Source organism: Carcharodon carcharias, chromosome 5, assembly GCF_017639515.1.
Source record: "Carcharodon carcharias isolate sCarCar2 chromosome 5, sCarCar2.pri, whole genome shotgun sequence".
NCBI classification, from domain to species: domain Eukaryota; kingdom Metazoa; phylum Chordata; class Chondrichthyes; order Lamniformes; family Lamnidae; genus Carcharodon; species Carcharodon carcharias.
The window spans coordinates 3294166-3309551 of record NC_054471.1 but is presented as its reverse complement, the minus strand read 5'-3'; the positions used below and the strand labels follow the sequence as shown (position 1 = coordinate 3309551).

Genomic DNA, 15386 nt, shown 5'->3' with positions numbered 1-15386 from the left:
TTTAGTCATCTTATCTGCTTTCACTTTCATCACTTGCTGTGAGATCTTTAAATTTTCCCTAGCCAACTCACATGCTCTGTTCAATCTTTCCCTGAAATTTGATGCATTATCCAAGAGTTGTTTCTGAATTTTGACCCACCAATTTCTCCTGAATCAATTTCAATGGTTCCCCTTACCTCATGACCAAAAACTAGTTCCAAAAAGGGCTAAAACCAGTCGATGCATTAGGAACGTCTCTAATAGCAAATAACAAGAATGGAATCCCTGTATCCCAATCCTGTGGATAATCCTGACAGTATGCTGTTATCACAGTTTTTAAAGTTTGCTGCCATCTTTCCAAAGCTCCTTGTGACTCCGGATGATAAGCTGTTGACTTTAAACTGTTTATCCTCAAACTGTTCATTACTTCCTTAAACAGCTGTGACATGACATTTGACTCCTGATCTGATTGTATTTCCTTAAGTAAACCATATCTTGTAAAAAAATTTAATTAACTCCTCCACAACCTTCTTAGTTGTAATATTTCTTAAAGATATCGATCGCTTCAGGAAACCTAGTAGACACATCCATTATTGTCAGTAAATAATGATTTCTACTTTTAGTCTTAGGCAGGTGTCCTACACAATCAATCGTGACCTTGGTAAAATGTTCTTCAAATGCTGGTATTGGGATTAAAGGTGCTGGCTTAATCACTGCTTGTGGTTTTCCTGTTATTTGACATATATGACAGGTTCTACAGAATTTAACTACATCCCAATGCAATCCTGGCCAAAAAAAATACCTCTGCATCTTTTCCTGTGTTTTCCTAATTCCTAAATGTCCCCCCATTGGAATTTCATGAGTAATCCTCAGAATCTCATTTCTATACCATAATGGGATAACAATCTGATGCACCTCCCTCCAGATTTCATTTGCTGAGATGTAATCCAATCACCGTTTTCTCATTTATATATTCCCTTGAAGATAATAACAGACTGGAATACATTTTGCTTCTGTTTCTGAATAATCTTACTGATATAATTGTTTTAATTACAAATCATTTTTCTTTTATTCCACTAACCTCTTTGAGTTAAACACTTCAACTGAACTGTCCTGCATTCCTTTCTCCTGAACAATGTTAACACAGTGCCAGCTAATTGGATTTAGATACCACCTTCTTGCCTTTGAACTGCCTGCTTATCTTGTTTATCTTGTTCTTTCCGATGGACCTTTGATCTCGTTAGAACACGATCAGGAAACAATCCAGGATGTTCCTTCTGCAGCACTTCTGTTGAGAACACATCTTCATGCTGCTAAACTACTATAGGCATCACCCACATTTGCGATCCAGCTTTTTCATTACCCAGGATAAATTGAACCCTTGCAATGGGCAATTTTTCCACCACCCGCCTTCCATGTACTCTTTAAGTTTACCTTCCACAACGGAATAGACTTTTCATCTCCATGAACCCCACTTATTAGTACCTACTCCTGTAACACTCCCTCTTAACAACAAATATCACTATCCCACAACATTAAGGATTGACTAGCCCCTGTGTCTCTTAAATTGTTAACAGCTTTACCTCCACCCTGTAAACATGGAAAGACTTTCCCTTACATACAAAGTCTTTAAACATTTCTGTAACCTGCTCCTCAGAATTCTCTTGAGTAAACTGTGAACATATTCCCATTTCTTTACCTTTCACTGATTCTCTCTGTTTCACCTGTACACAAAGCACTGGTTTCTCCAGTGCCTGAACCTCAGAGACCACAGTACTTTTACTTCCAGTGCATTTCTGTACCCCAATAATTCCTACAGATTTTCGCTGCAATCTCCAGCACACTGACTCCATTTGCCCAACTATATTACAATGAAAACACCTCAATTTTTGAATGTCGCTTCTACCTTCAGCACCTTCCTTTTTGTTCTGAGAAAAAAACTTTCTGGGAACTTCCAGCTACTCCTTCCCTTCCCTGACTACCTGCCTTCCTTTCACCTTCCCACTTTTTACCCTTTTCCAATTTGAAAGAGTGACAGAAAAAAGGCTTCACTCTATGAATTAACTCATAATCATCAGCTATCTCTGCTGCTTGTCTTACAGAATCAACCTTCTGTTCCTCCACATGTGTTCTTACTACCAAAGGGATTGAATCTTTAAATTCTTCCAAAAGAATGACTTCCCTAAGAGCGGCATAGGTTGTCTCTATTTTTAACGTCCGTATCCACCGGTCAAAATTACTTCGTTTTACTCTTTCAAACTCAATATAAGTTTTCCCAGGCTGTTTTCTCATATTCCTAAATTTCTACCTGTATGCTTCAGGAACCAACTCATATGCACTTTAAAGAGCTTTTCTCACCACATCAAAATTCACCGACATTTCTTCTGAAAGTGAAGCATATACATCAAGCCCCTACCTAACAACTGACCTAATGGTCAGTTTTCCTGTGACCATTTCATCTGTTTAGCTAGCTCCTCAAATGAAATAAAGAATGCTTCAATATCTCTTTCCTCAAACTTTGGAAGAGCTTGTACAAATTTAAACATCTCCCCCTGTGTTCTACTCTAGAGATAAATCCTTCCTCACCTACTGACATCTCTTTTCTAACTGCCAACATTTGCAGTTGGAATTCTTTCTCTCTCTTTTTCTCTTTTCTCCTTCTCTATCTTCACAATTTCTAATTCGCTTTTAAAAGCCATTTCTCTGTCCTTTGCTTCAAATTCAAACTTTTTCAGTTCCTTTGCTTGTTCTAATTCCAGCGTCTTCATTTGTCACTGAAGTCTCATCACCTCCAGCAGTGACTCACTAGTGTAAGGTTTCACTTCCAACTGTAGATGCTGTGCTATGCTTTTAACTGTATCTGATTTCCTGGCTCCCACAGGTAACCCCAATTGTAACTTATCTGCCAACTCTGTTAACTTTCTTTTGGTTATTCTCTCCAACCCACTCAGAGTTATCTTTTCTACTCCAAGACAAGTCTTAGCAATTCCCAAGCCATCTTGCAGTCTCATCACTTCTAAAATACCTCACCAACTGCTGAATTCAAAGGGCCGCTTGTACTTGAGATTCATCAATTCTTAACCAATCGAGCAATTAGAAATATAATTTATCCTGGCACAGCCCCCAATTGTTATGACTGATGCAGTTGGTAAAGCGAAGTTGTTTAAAAATTCCAGAGAGAAACTTTAACTGTCATAACCCATAATTTTAAGTGTTATGTTTGGGATGCAACACTAAATTCAGGAATCAGACCATCAGTTCTTGAGGTTTTACATTAAATTAATTGAAACATTTTATTAATTTGCACAGGTTAATAATATATATACACATGGCTATAAATTACTACTATCATAACATTTAACAAATTTCCAAACTAATCTCCATTAACAGCAACCCATAGACTTAACCAAACACCAGGCAAAGCATTTTCACCTTACGGCTTCAAGAATAAGGTTCTTTTCACTGTGGAGCCAGTTGGACCACTTGGAGGCTCACAGCTGCCTTTTGACTTCACATTGCCTCTGCTCTGCGCACCCAAAAACTACTGAAGTTATACCTACCACCACTGATTGAATTCAAATTCTCATTGTCTCACCAGCCTCTTTGAACTTTACCTTTTAACAATGAAACCCCTTTCATAGTACCAATTTTATTAATAATGTAAACATATTGCTTGGTAGCTGCTAGAAAGGCATTAAGTTTTCATCCAACTTCTTGAATGCGCTATTCAAAAAATACAAATGCATGCTATCTCTCTTACATATCAAAACTAGCACCCTTCAAAGCACCCAGACTAGCTGGCTTTAATCCAATTAAAATACACCCACAGACTAAACCTCTATTTAAAAAGAAAAATATTTTCCAAAATTTAATATATATTACTAGCTTCATGACAGGAACCTTTTCCTCGCAGCAACTCTGGGAGTTACAGTCCGTGAGTGTGCTCAGTGGAAATTGAAAGGTAAATGGGAACAGACACTTAGGTTAGCTTTGGCACAGTATTTTTGCAGCAAGGGTAGCCTATCGTGCTGCTTCTACCCTGGTTACAGTGTAATATCACTGCCCACGCCACACACTTTTTGAATTGCCCTTCATTCGGGTTGCATTGACTATCTGAGATATTGTACACTAGCTCTGATTTCTATAACTATCCATCTGACTCTTGGTCACTCAAACTCAAAACACCACTTTTCTCTCTTAAACTCGTTTCATATCCAGCTCTGTGTCAAATTCAAACTTCATCCCTTGGCTCTCTCCCCTCCTGAAACCTCATTGTAAACTCCTTAATCCTCTCACCATTCCTGACCCTTTCCCCCTGACCCTTAACCCTCCCCTTATTCCCTCTCTCCTCTCCCTCATCCCTCATTCTCTCTCTCAAATCCCTAACCCCTTTTTAATTCCCTCCACTTACCTATTGCTCTTTTCTCCTGAAGATGTTTCAAACTCTCTTTGTTGAAAGTTTTGATCAGCTGCCCTAATTTTTTCTTATGTGGTTTTGTGCCCGTTTTTATTTATAACACTCCCATGAAGTGCCTTGGGATGTTTTATGACATTAAAGGCATTGTTACTGTTGACCTCAGAGGTGGGGTATCATGGCTAAGACCTGCATTTATTGCCCATCCCTAATTGCTCTTGAGCAGGTGTTGGTGAGCCTTTTTCAGTCAGTTCTGCAATCTGTGTGATAAAGGTACTCCCGCAGTTCTGTTAAGCTGGGAATTACAGAATTTTGATCCAGCGGGAATGAAGGAAAAGACAATGTAGTTGCAAGTCAGGATGGTGTGTGACTTGGAAGCAGTGGTGTTCCCATACACTTCTTCTAGATGATGGAGGGCGCAGGCCAGCGAAGCCTTGGTGAGAGACTGCAGTATATCCTGTAGATTGTATACACTGCAGCCACAATGCACCTGTGGCAGAGGAAGTGAGTGTTGAGCCCAATAGCAGGGGTACTGATTAAGCAAAATGCTCTCCTGGATGCTGTCTAGATTCCTGGGTGTTGTTGGAGCTACATCCATCTAGGTGAGGGCAGAGTATTGAGCCACACTCCTGACTTGTACAGGGAGTAACGAAGTGAGTCATGAACTACAGAATGTGATCTACTCTTGCAATCATGAATTAATATTGCTGGTCTGGTTAGTTTCTGATTAGTGTTGAATGCTTTTCTCTGCTTCAGACTTTCTGTGTGGTCTCTCCATAGCACCCCACTCACTGACTTCCTGGTTTCAAACGCAAACACCTGATGGGAGAATGGAAATCCCAGCAAGATTCAAGTGACTGATTCATTGGTTCTGGGCTTAGTTTCAGTTTTATTGTGCATTGTTTATTGGTCATGAATGTGATACACAGCTAGCCTGTATCTCTAATGGTGCCTCTTGTGTCTCTGATGTGGATATTCCAGTTCATTGTATTATATATCATTCAGTTCATTTTTCCTGTGATGTACGCCATTCTGTAGCCTCTCCCTGTGTTGTGTACCATTCAGTTCCATTTTTCCTGTGATGTACGCCATTCTGTAGCCTCTCCCTGTGTTGTGTACCATTCAGTTCCATTTTTCCTGTGATGTACACCATTCTGCAGCCTCTCCCTGTTTTGTGTGCCATTCAGTTCCTTCCCCTGTATTATACACTGGTCAGTTTGTTCCCAGTGCCTTTTGATTTAAACATTTGTGCTCTTGTGCACAGTGATCAATTTATTCCATCCTGCCTAAAGCTGTGCTATTTGTTCCCTGGATGGTAATGAAGAATTGAAGACTGTAATTTTGAATTCTTGAATGTTCCTGTTATTTTCGCATTCGACTATTGAGAACAACACTACACATATTCTAATAAAGATCAGCATAATTGTGTATATTCTCCCTCCTCACACAGAGGCCTATGGTCTATTCTTTCCCCTTACACAGTGACAGGGGAATGTGTATTCTTACCAAGTGATACTGATAGGTAATTGTGTATTCTGACTCAGCGATAGTAACAGGAAATTGTGCACTCTCACCCAGTGATAGTGACAGGGAATTGTGTATTCACATCCGCTGATAGTGAGAGGAAATTGTGTATTCTCACCCGGTGATAGTGACAGGAAATTGTGCATTCCACCCAGTGAGAGGGACAGGGAATTGTGTATTCACATCCGCTGATAGTGAGGAAATTGTGTATTCTCACCCAATGATAGTGACACGTAATTGTGTATTCTCATCCAGTGCCAGTGTTAGTAACAGGAAATGTTGTATTCTTACCCAGTGATAAAATCAGCAAATTGTATATTCTCACCCAATGATAATGACAGGAAATTGTGTGTTCTTACTTAGTGATAGTGACATCTAATTGTGTATTCTCATCCAGTGATAGTGACAGGGAATTGTGTATTCTAATCCAGTGATAACGGCAGGGAATTGTGTAATCTGATCCAGCAATTGACGCAGGAAATTGTGTATTCTCAACCAGAGACAGTGACAGGGAATTGTGTATTCTCACCCACAGATAGTGACAGGAAATTATGTATCTCACCCAGTGATAGTGACAGCAAATTGTGTGTTCTCTTCCAGTCATAGTGACAGGGAATTCTGTGCTCTGACCTAGTGATAGGGATGTGGAATTGTGTTTTCTGATCCAGTGATAGAGACAGGAAATTGTGTATTCTCATCCAGTAATTGTGAGAGCAAAATTGTGTATTTTCACCCAGTGAGAGTGACAGGAAAATGTGTATTCTCATCAGATGGCAGAGATAGGAAACTGTGTATTCTCACGCACTGATCATGACAGGGAATTGTGTATTCTCATCCATTGATAAAGACAGCAAATTGTGTGTTCGCACCCTATGCTAGAGGATTGTGTATTCTCACCCAGTGATAGTGACTGGAAATTGTGTATTCTCATCCAGTGCTACTGACAGGGAATTGTGTATTCTCATCCAGTAATAGTGACAGCAAATTCAGTATTCTCACTCGGTGATAGTGACAGGGAATTGTGAATCTCATTCAGTAAAATGATGGGGAATTGTGCATTCTCACTCAGTGATAGTGACAAGGAGTTGTCTATTCCTACCTAGTGATAGTGACAGCAAATTGTGTATTCTTATACAAAAAGAAAAGTAGCTGGAAAAACTCAGCAGGTCTGACAGCATCTGCAGAGACGAATACAGTTAACATTTTGAGTCTATATGACTCTTCATCAGAACTAAAGATCCATTGATAGAAACAGGAAATTGTGTAATCATATCCAGTGTTGTGACAGAAAATTGTGTATTCACATCCAGTGTTGTGACAGGAAATTGTGTATTCTCACCCAGTGATATTAGCAGGAAATTGTGTATTTTCACCCAGTGATATTGGAGGAAATTGTGTATTCTCACCCTGTGATAGTGACAGGAAATTGTGTAATTTCACCCAGCGATAGTGACAGGAAATTGTGTATTCTCACTCAGTGACAGAGAGAGAGAATTGTGTATTCTCACCGACTGACAGTGACAGGGAATTGTGTATTCTTACCTAGTGATAGTGGCAGTTAATTCTGTATTCTCATCCAGTGCAAGAGGACTGTGTACTCTCTCCCAGTGATAGTGGCAGGAAATTGTGTATTCTCAAAGGGATAGCGACAGGGAATTGTGTATTCTCACCCAGTGATAGTGATAGGAAATTGTGTATTCTCACCCACTGATAAGAGGCAGGAAATTGTGTATTCACACCCAGTGATCGTGACAAGGAATTGTGTATTCTCACCCTATGCCAGGGGATTGTGTATTCTCACGGTGATAGTGACAGGGAATTGCGAATCTCATTCAGTAAAATGATGGGGAATTGTGTCTTCTCACCCAGTGATAGTGACAAGGAATTGTCTATTCTCATCCAGTGATAGCGACAGCAAATTGTGTATTCTTATCCATTGATAGAGGCAAAAAAAGTTTGTATTCACATCCAGTGTTGTGACAGGATATTGTGTATTCATATCCAGTGTTGTGACAGGAAATTGTGTATTCTCACCCAGCGATAGTGACAGGAAATTGTGCATTCTCACCCAGTGATAGTGACAGGAAATTGTGCATTCTCACCCAGTGATAGTGACAGGAAATTGTGTATTCTCACCCAGCGATAGTGACAGGAAATTGTGCATTCTCACCCAGTGATAGTGACTGCAACTTGTTGATTCTCACCAAGTAATAGTGACAGCTAATTATGTAATCTTACCCATTGATAGTGACAAGGAATTGTCTATTCTCATCTAGTGATAGTGACAGCTAATTATATAATCTTACCCATTGATAGTGACAGGGAATTGTCTATTCTCACCTAGTGATAGTGACAGTGAATTGTCTATTCTTATCCGGTGATAGAGGCAGGAAAGTTTGTATTCACGTCTAGTGTTGTGACAGGAAATTGTGTATTCTCACCCAGGGATAGTGACAGGAAATTGTTCATTCTCACCCAATGACAGTGACAGCGAATTGTGTATTCTCACCCATTGATAGAGGGAGGAAATTTTGTATTCTCACCCTGTGAGCGTGACAGGAAATTTTACATTCCCATTCAGTGATAGTGACAGAAAATTTTGTTTACTCACCTTGTGATAGTGACGGGGAAATGTTTATTCTCATCCTATGATAGTGACATGGAATTTCGATTCTCACCCAGTGATAATGACATAGAATTGTGTAATCTTGTCTAGTGATTGAGGCAGGAAATTGTGTATTCTCATCCAGTGATTGAGGCAGGAAATTGTGTATTCTCATCCAGTGATTGAGGCAGGAAATTGTGTATTCTCATCCGGTGATTGAGGCAGGAAATTGTGTATTCTCATCCAGTGATTGAGGCAGGAAATTGTGTATTCTCACCCAGTGATAGTGAGAAGGAATTGTGCATTCTCATCCAGTGCAAGGGGTTGGTGTGTTCTCACCCAGCGATAGTGACAGGAAATTGTGTATCTCACCCACTGATAGAGGCAGGAAATTGTTTATTCTCAACCAGTGTTTGTGACAGGGAGTTGTGTATTCTTATCAAGCAATACCAAGAGCAAAATTATGTATTCTGACCCAGTGATAGTGACAGGGAATTGTGTATTCTCAGCCAGTGAGTGAGTGACAAGAAATTGCGTATTCTCATCAGGTGATAGTAACAGGAAATTGTACATTCTCACCTAGTGATAGTGACAGGAAATTCTGTATTCTTATTCAGCAAAAATGACAACGAAGTATGTATTCTCACCCAGCAATAGTGACAGGAAATTGTGCAATCTTATCCGGTGACGGCGACAGCAAGTTGTGTATTCGCAGCCAATGATAGTGGAAGGAAAGTGATGCAGTGATACTGATGATTAATTTTGTTTTCTCATCCAGTGCCAGACGATTGTGTATTCTCATCCAGTGATAGTGTTTTTCCTTCCCCTGGTCTCTCAGTGACTCTCTCTTTCTCTCTCTGCTGCTCCTGTTATCCCCGCTGTGTTTTCCACTCTCCCCTGGTCTCTCAGTGACTCTCTCTCTCTCTCTTTTCTCCTTTTATCCCTGCTGTGTTTTCCCCCTTCCCCTGGTCTCTCAGTGACTCTCTCTCTCGCTCTCTCTCTACTGCTCCTTTTATCCCCGCTGTGTTTTACACTCTTCTCCCTGGTCTCTCAATGACTCTCTCTCTCTCTCTCCCTCTGCTGCTCCTGTTATCCCCGCTGTGTTTTCCATTCTCCCCAGGTCTCTCAGTGACTCTCTCTCTCTCTCTCTGCTGCTCCTGTTATCCCCGCTGTGTTTTCCACTCTACCCTGGTCTCTCAGTGAGTCTCTCTCTCTCTGCTGCTCCTGTTATCCCCGCTGTGTTTTCCACTCTCCCCTGGTCTCTCAGTGACTCTCTCTCTCTCTCTCTCTATTGCTCCTTTTATCCCTGCTGTGTTTTCCACTCTCCCCCTGGTCTCTCCGTGACTCTCCCTCTCTCTCTGCTGCTTCTTTTATCCCCACTGTGTTTTCCACTCTCCCCTGGTCTCTCAGTGACACTCTCTCTCTCTCTGCTGTTCCTTTTATCCCCGGTGTGTTTCCCCACTGCTCCTGTTGTCTCAGTGACTCCCTCTCTCTCCCTGCTGCTTCTTTTATCCCCAGTGTTTTCCCTTCTCCCCCAGTTCTTTTAGTGACTTTCTCTCGCTCTATTGCTCCTTTTATACCCGCTGTGTTTTCCCCTCTCCCCCTGGTGTAAAGAACATGTCTTTTTTTCTGTTGGACTGTGGATTAAAATTGCAATGGCTGCAGTTTGAAAGATATGTCCACTGGAAAAATGTGGGGGATATATACAATGTTGCTGTTCTGGTACAGAATGTGCCTTGAGAGACAGGATGGTGCCGAGGAGGAGTCTGGTCTAATGGGGAACTGCCTGGCAACATTTTAATTGGCTCCTAACCAGATGACTAGGGTTTGTGTGAGAGCAGTGCTCCGAGCCTGAAAAGTGAGAAGACCTAAAACCTCTTTCACGTGTGTGTGTAAGATTCCAGTTATTCTACAGTATTAGCTAGCTTTTTTTCCCCCTCAAATCTCTGTAATCTGCTCACTCTCTGAAAAATCCTGTCAAGAGAAAAAAGGGGAAAATCACTGTTAGTTACTTTGAAAGGCAAGTGCGCAACCAGTCAACTAAATACTGAAAGTGTTGGAAGCCCACCTCGTTTCATCAACAAAAACTGAAAGGAATTTGGAAGACATCGATCAAATCCTGTATTCTGGAATTGGTGATATTGACCTGTTTTATCCCACCTTTAAAATCCATGTTTTTGGGTGTATTATGTGTTTTGTATGTGTTTATAGGGATTTAAGAAGGGGTAGGGTTTAGGTTATAGAGTTAGAAATTAGCAGTTCATATTTCTTTCTTTTGCCGCTGTTTAAAGACAGCTTGTTATTTACTTATTAAGTTTATAAACCAGGTGCACATATTCTGTTAACCTCAATTATTTTGAGGGAGCTGATGGCATGGTGGATTTGTCATTGGACTAGTAATCCAGAGACCCAGGGTAATGCTCTGGGGACCCGCGTTCGAATCCCACCATGGCAGATAGTGGGATCTGAATTGAATAAAAATCTGGAATTAAAAGTCTGATGATGATTTTCGATTGTTGTAAAAACTCACCTGGTCACTGATGCCCTTTAAGGGAACGAAATATGTCATCTTTACCTGGTCTGGCCTACGTGTGACACAGCAATGTGGTTGACTCTTAGCAAGCCACTCAGTTGTAACAAACCACTACAAAGTCACAAAAAAGGAATGGGACTGGACAGACCACCCGGCATCAACCTAGGCACCTTAAGGGCAACGTCAATCTGTCCACCCTGCAAAGTCCTGCTTACTAACATCTGGGGGCTGAGCTGTCTCACAGACTAGTCAAGCAAATAGCCTCACGGAATCACACCTTACAGATAATGTCCCAGACACCACCGTCACCATCCCTGGGTATGTCCTGTCCCACCAGCAGGACAGACCCAGCAGAGGTGGTGACACAGTGGTATACAGTCAGGAGAGAGTTGCCCTGGGAATCCTCAACATCAACTCTGGACTCCATGAAGTCTCACGGCATCAGGTCAAACACCACTTGCAAGGGTGCAGATGCATCTGCGGCAGGCAGGTTGGTGAGGATGAGGTCAAGTATGTTTTTCCCTCTTGTTGGTTCCCTCACCACCTGCCACAGACCCAGTCTAGCAGCTATGTCCTTTAGGACTCGGCCAGCTCGGTCAGTCGTGGTGCTACCGAGTCACACCTGGTGATGGACATTGAAGTTCCCCACCCAGAGTACATTCTGCACCCTTGCCACCCTCAGTGCTTCCTCCAAGTGGTGTTCAACATGGAGGAGGCACTGATTCATCAGCTTATGGAGGGCGGTACGTGGTAATCAGCAGGAGGTTTCCTTATCCCTGTTTGACCTGATGCTGTGAGACTTCATGGAGTCCAGAGTCGATGTTGAGGATTCCCAGGGCAACTCCCTCCTGACTGTATACCACTGTGTCACCACCTCTGCTGGGTCTGTCCTGCTGGTGGGACAGGACATACCCAGGGATGGTGATGGTGGTGTCTGGGACATTATCTGTAAGGTATGATTCCGTGAGGATGACTATGTCAGGCTGGTGCTTGACCAGCCTTTGAGACACTGTCCCCCTGATGTTAGTAAGGAGGACTTTGCAGGGTCAGTAGGGCTGAGGTTGCCATTGTCATTTCCGGTGCCTAGGTCAAGGCCGGGTGGTCTGTCCGGTTTCATTCCTTTTTTGTGGCTTTGTAGCGGTTTGATACAACTGAGCGGCTTGCTAGGCCATTTTAGGCATTTAAGAGTCAACCACATTGCTGTGGGTCGAGAATCACATGTAGGTAAGGTAAGGATGACAGATTTCCTTCCCTAAAGGACATTAGTGAACCAGATAGGTTTTTACAACAATGGTTTCGTGATCATTATTAGGTTTTTATTGAATTCAAATTCCACCATCTGCCGTGGTGGGATTCAAACCCAGGTCCCTAGAGCATTACCCTGGGGCTCTGTGTTACCTCTCTCGGCTTTCACTGTCGACTGCTCCCCCTCTCTCAGCTTTCACTGTCGACCGCTCCCCCTCTCTCAGCTTTCACTGTCGACCGCTCCCCCTCTCTCAGCTTTCACTGTCGACCGTTCCCCCCCTCTCAGCTTTCACTGTCGACCGTTCCCCCCTCTCTCGGCTTTCACTGTCGACCGCTCCCCCTCTCTCAGCTTTCACTGTCGACTGCTCCCCCTCTCTCAGCTTTCACTGTCGACCGTTCCCCCTCTCTCAGCTTTCACTGTCGACCACTCCCCCTCTCTCAGCTTTCACTGTCGACCGTTCCCCCTCTCTCAGCTTTCACTGTCGACCGTTCCCCCTCTCTCAGCTTTCACTGTCGACCGCTCCCCCTCTCTCAGCTTTCACTGTCGACCGCTCCCCCTCTCTCAGCTTTCACTGTCGACCGCTCCCCCTCTCTCAGCTTTCACTGTCGACCGTTCCCCCTCTCTCGGCTTTCACTGTCGACCGCTCCCCCTCTCTCAGCTTTCACTGTCGACCGTTCCCCCTCTCTCAGCTTTCACTGTCGACCGCTCCCCCTCTCTCAGCTTTCACTGTCGACCGTTCCCCCCTCTCTCAGCTTTCACTGTCGACCACTCCCCCCCTCTCTCAGCTTTCACTGTCGACCGCTCCCCCTCTCTCGGCTTTCACTGTCGACCGTTCCCCCTCTCTCAGCTTTCACTGTCCACCGCTCCCCCTCTCTCAGCTTTCACTGTCGACCGCTCCCCCTCTCTCAGCTTTCACTGTCGACCACTCCCCCTCTCTCAGCTTTCACTGTCGACCACTCCCCCTCTCTCAGCTTTCACTGTCGACTGCTCCCCCTCTCTCGGCTTTCACTGTCGACCACTCCCCCTCTCTCAGCTTTCACTGTCGACCGTTCCCCCTCTCTCAGCTTTCACTGTCGACCACTCCCCCTCTCTCGGCTTTCACTGTCGACCACTCCCCCTCTCTCAGCTTTCACTGTCGACCGTTCCCCCTCTCTCGGCTTTCACTGTCGACCACTCCCCCTCTCTCGGCTTTCACTGTCGACCGCTCCCCCTCTCTCGGCTTTCACTGTCGACCGTTCCCCCTCTCTCGGCTTTCACTGTCGACTGCTCCCCCTCTCTCGGCTTTCACTGTCGACCGCTCCCCCTCTCTCAGCTTTCACTGTCGACCGCTCCCCCTCTCTCAGCTTTCACTGTCGACCGCTCCCCCTCTCTCAGCTTTCACTGTCGACCGCTCCCCCTCTCTCGGCTTTCACTGTCGACCGCTCCCCCTCTCTCAGCTTTCACTGTCGACCGTTCCCCCTCTCTCAGCTTTCACTGTCGACCGTTCCGCCTCTCTCAGCTTTCACTGTCGACCGTTCCCCCTCTCTCAGCTTTCACTGTCGACCGCTCCCCCTCTCTCAGCTTTCACTGTCGACCGCTCCCCCTCTCTCGGCTTTCACTGTCGACCGCTCCCCCTCTCTCAGCTTTCACTGTCGACCGTTCCCCCTCTCTCAGCTTTCACTGTCGACCGTTCCGCCTCTCTCAGCTTTCACTGTCGACCGTTCCCCCTCTCTCAGCTTTCACTGTCGACCGCTCCCCCCTCTCTCAGCTTTCACTGTCGACCGCCCCCCCCCCTCTCAGCTTTCACTGTCGACCGCTCCCCCTCTCTCAGCTTTCACTGTCGACCGTTCCCTCTCTCTCGGCTTTCACTGTCGACCGCTCCCCCTCTCTCAGCTTTCACTGTCGACCGTTCCCCCTCTCTCAGCTTTCACTGTCGACCGCTCCCCCTCTCTCAGCTTTCACTGCTGACTGCTCCCCCTCTCTCAGCTTTCACTGTCGACCACTCCCCCTCTCTCAGCTTTCACTGTCGACCGCTCCCCCTCTCTCAGCTTTCACTGTCGACCGCTCCCCCTCTCTCAGCTTTCACTGCTGACTGCTCTCCCCTCTCTCGGCTTTCACTGTCGACCGCTCCCCCTCTCTCAGCTTTCACTGTCGACCGCTCCCCCTCTCTCGGCTTTCACTGTCAACCGCTCCCCCTCTCTCGGCTTTCACTGTCGACCGCTCCCCCTCTCTCAGCTTTCACTGTCGACCACTCCCCCTCTCTCAGCTTTCACTGTCGACCGTTCCCCCCTCTCTCAGCTTTCACTGCTGACTGCTCTCCCCTCTCTCAGCTTTCACTGTCGACCGTTCCCCCCTCTCTCAGCTTTCACTGCTGACTGCTCTCCCCTCTCTCAGCTTTCACTGCTGACTGCTCTCCCCTCTCTCAGCTTTCACTGTCGACCGCTCCCCCTCTCTCGGCTTTCACTGTCGACCGTTCCCCCCTCTCTCGGCTTTCACTGTCGACCGCTCCCCCTCTCTCGGCTTTCACTGTCGACCGTTCCCCCTCTCTCAGCTTTCACTGTCCACCGCTCCCCCTCTCTCAGCTTTCACTGTCGACCGCCCCCCCCCTCTCAGCTTTCACTGTCGACCGCTCCCCCTCTCTCGGCTTTCACTGTCGACCACTCCCCCTCTCTCAGCTTTCACTGTCGACCGCTCCCCCTCTCTCAGCTTTCACTGTCGACCGTTCCCCCCTCTCTCAGCTTTCACTGTCGACCACTCCCCCTCTCTCAGCTTTCACTGTCGACCGCTCCCCCTCTCTCAGCTTTCACTATCGACCGCTCCCCCTCTCTCAGCTTTCACTGTCGACCGCTCCCCCTCTCTCAGCTTTCACTGTCGACCGCTCCCCCTCTCTCAGCTTTCACTGTCGACCGTTCCCCCTCTCTCAGCTTTCACTGTCGACCGCTCCCCCTCTCTCAGCTTTCACTGTCGACCGCTCCCCCTCTCTCAGCTTTCACTGTCGACCGCTCCCCCTCTCTCAGCTTTCACTGTCGACCATTCCCCCTCTCTCGGCTTTCACTGTCGACCGCTCCCCCTCTCTCAGCTTTCACTGTCGACCGTTCCCCCCCTC

The 15386-nt window shown here is 45.3% G+C and overlaps 1 protein-coding gene across 3 annotated transcripts in view; it reads left to right on the top strand.

Moving 5' to 3' along the window:
- LOC121278022 (cysteine-rich protein 2-like) overlaps window positions 1-5838 on the top strand; it is a 308579-nt gene extending 302741 nt beyond the window's left edge. For all 3 annotated transcript variants that reach the window (XM_041188029.1, XM_041188030.1, XM_041188028.1), the window contains one exon: window positions 5174-5838. The gene's annotated coding sequence lies outside the window, so the exon portion shown is untranslated. The remainder of the gene's footprint in view (window positions 1-5173) is intronic.
- Window positions 5839-15386: the final 9548 nt, after the last annotated feature.